Below are 3,535 nucleotides of genomic sequence, written 5' to 3'. Positions count from 1 at the left end.
CTATTTCTAAAGTAGAATGAACTGGTGAATTTTGAGATTGATATGGACCCAAATTATGGTTTCTCCATAGTAATTCCCATATAAACTTCAAATGGTTTGTACCAAGTCAGTTTCTCACTAAATGAGTTCAAATTTTGGGAGGTTAATCAGGGCTCAATTTGGAACCGTTTAAGCACTGTGGAGCGAAAATTTCAAATTTTGCATCAGTCTACTAGACAGCAAGCTTCTTTTTCAGGGAGCACGTTGAGAAGACGAAAAACAAGTGCAACATCTTGATAAGATCTTTGTATCCACTTATCAACAGGAAGTCAACTCTGTCCCTGAAAAATAAGCTTGCTGTCTACAGACAAATCATCCTTCCTGTAATCGAGTACGGTATACAAATCTGGGAGAGTTGCGCAAAATGCCATCACCTTAAACTTCAAGGGATCCAGAACAAGATCCTTGGGATGCTTTTAAACAGTCCCTCGCGAACTAGAAATTCTGAGATCCACCTCCTGGCTGGAATTCAAACATTAGAAGAACGGAGAGTTTTCATCCTGGAAAGGTTCAGAGACACCTGTCTGAGATCAAGTCACCAGGTCATACGTGATCTAGCACGTTAGGTTAAATTATGCTTGTAGTTAGGTTGGTTATAACATTTTTCCAATTCAAACAAAACACACCCAAAACACAGCAAAAATATTAAATTAGGATAACAAATTAAATGAAGATGAAGAACCGGGTAGGCTAATGAATCAAAATGTAAAACCAATGTTCAATCATAAACAAACAGAAATAAACATAATTTTAGTAGCAGTAGCCTTAACTCATTTTCGCTTCGAACGGCGTGGTGAGCAGGCAGTAGAAGCAGCAAAAGCAGCAGTAGGAAGTTGGTGGCAGGTAAGGTAGTTCACTCTTCTACACCTAACAAGCAACAATGACTGGTCGTGGCAAAGGAGCAAAAGGTCCTGGTAAAGGAGGCGCCAAGCGTCATCGCAAGGTTCTTCGTGATCATATCCAGGGTATTACCAAGCGCGCCATCCATCGTCTGGCTCGCCGTGGCAGTGTTAAACCCATCTCTGGTCTGATCATCTGATGATCTCATCTAGTCACATAACCAACAAAGCAACTACCTCTGTGTGAAAGTAGAACCATTGCGACGATCAGCAAAACGGTAACAACCAAGCTTCTATTCCTGGAGCAACCGACCGGGTTAACCCGTTTCCAGCAGTATCCGGGCCGAGACTCTTCCAAGTGCCCATTCGTCGTTGACGTATCCTTCCAACCCGTCGCAGCCACCTAGTCAGCCCGTGCCCAGTAGCAGTCGCGCCGAGACTCTTCCGAGTGTCCATTCATCGTAACAAGGTTCAGGTTTCCCTCGCTGCGGCCTTCCAACCTGTCGCAGACACAAGTTCAACCCCTGTCCAGCAGCAGACGGGCCGAGACCTTTGCGAGTGATATAGTGTGGAAAATTGAAAGCATTCGACAGTGTTTGGCATGAAGGTTTGATTGCCAAATGAAAAGGGTTCAATTTTCCACACTATATCACTCGCAAAGGTCAAAATTTTTCAACCTTCTTGAAGCGCTGGACATGGCTTTTGAGGTTCTTTCAAATTTTTTGTGAGCTACCGAAAAGTTTTGGAACTCGTGTGTGATTTCGAAACATTATTTTCAAAAGTTTTGTTCCTCACGACAGAGAATCCCTCTTTAATTTGTTTTTGCAAATCTCGCCAGATAACTCCATGGCAGGATCGCTTGGTCTTTGATATTGCCTTCTATGGACATTTTTCAGACGGATCAAGAGCTGAAGATCGTTGTCTATTACAATTAAATCGAGTTTAACCTCACAATTTTGGCTTTGAGGCAGCTCCTGCTTCAACTATAGAAGTAGTCAAAGATTCAAGAGCATAACTAACATCATCATCGAAGCTATGTTCCATAAATGTTCGATATTGCTCCCAATCAGCTCTATGGCAATTGAAAGTAGAGCTGTTGGGATTAGAAATTATTTCTTGGGATATTTCAAAAGTTACTGTGAAGTGATCAGAACCGAAGTCAGCATGGGTAACCAATTGGCTACAAAGTTGACATGAATCAGTTAAGACCAAATCAATAGTTGAGGGATTTCTTGCTGAAGAAAAGCATGTTGGGCTGTTTGGATATTGAATAGTGTAATAACCTGCATAACAATCATCAAACAAAATATTACCATTGGAATTGCTTTGAGCATTATTTCATGAGCGGGGTTTTGCAATAAAATCACCAATAATGAAGAATTTAGAACTATGATGGGTAAGTTTCTGAAGGTCACCCTTGAAAAAATTGTTTTGCTGTCCTACGCATTGGAATGGCAAATTGGCAGCTATAAACTTCTATGAACAATGATGGAAACGCCACCATAGACTCCATCAAGACGATCATTTTGATAAGGTTTAAAGAAAGTTTCAGTTATATCTGCGATATGCACGTTATGAACTCTAAAAAAGTTTAATAGCTCGTCTTCATTATCTTTAAGAGATCGAGAACTCCAACTGAAAATATTTAATGATTTAAAATCCATTACTGAAATTCAAAGTCATGACGATAAATAAATAAATTTTACTCCAGTTTGAATAGCATCAAACATAGAGCTAGTTTTCAGCATATCAGTGATTAATTAATGTTGAATAATTATCCATTTTAGGAGCAGTAAAATTATCAAAATTTCCGTTAGAATTTTGATTTCGATTTCTACCAGCAGCAATAACAACATATGTATCTCCATTTACTTGCTGAACATTTTTAGCAGCAGGCATAGATGAAGAATTTGAATCTTGTGAGCGGTTTGTATCTACAGATACGAATGTAAAATTTGTTCCTTGCTGGCCGTTGTTAACAGCATAGAATCCTGGTCGGGAACGTGGAACGTTTCCTACCTGCCACTAAGAAGATGATTGTAGGATCGCTTTACGAGACTTCCATTCCTAAAAATTGGATTCGTCGTTTTCACCACAATTTGAACATTTTTAAATTTTTTAGGGTCTAACTTCACAGGACAGTCGTCCTCTGTGTGGGAGGAATCCCCACGATTCATGTATTTAGCTGGCATGGAGCATTTTGTTGTTCCGTGACCCCATTCCTGGCACTGAGTGAGGTTTTGGAATTTTACTGAAGTGTTCCCACTTTACTCGAACATGGAGCATAAGGTTAGCTTTTTCTAAGGCCTTAAGGTTGTTAAGTTCCCTAGACTTGAAGTGAACTGAATAAAAATCATTATATTGCGCGAATCGCCAGAACGGGATTTCATTTTCATTTTGATTACTTTTGTCAATTCATCTTTGATCTACTCCTGGGATTCACCACTGGGCAGACCTTTCAAGATAACCTTGAACAAATGTTCAGTTTTGGTGTCGTAGGTGAAAAATTTGTGTTGCTTCTCAGTAAGATACTTGAGAAGACGTTTGAATCCGTCCAACGTGACAGAGACGAACAAGCCAACGGCTGAAAGTCTCTTTAATAAAGTAACCTAACTTAACCTAACCTCCGTCCAAGGTTTCAGCATGGCTGGTAGTGA

The sequence above is a fragment of the Ochlerotatus camptorhynchus genome, unplaced genomic scaffold (genome assembly GCF_037179485.1).
Source record: "Ochlerotatus camptorhynchus isolate MF236.1 unplaced genomic scaffold, CSIRO-AGI_Acam_v1.1 ptg000179l, whole genome shotgun sequence".
Taxonomy (NCBI): Eukaryota; Metazoa; Arthropoda; class Insecta; order Diptera; family Culicidae; genus Ochlerotatus; species Ochlerotatus camptorhynchus.
The sequence above is the reverse complement of the archived record's forward strand: the minus strand, read 5'-3'. Positions refer to the sequence as shown.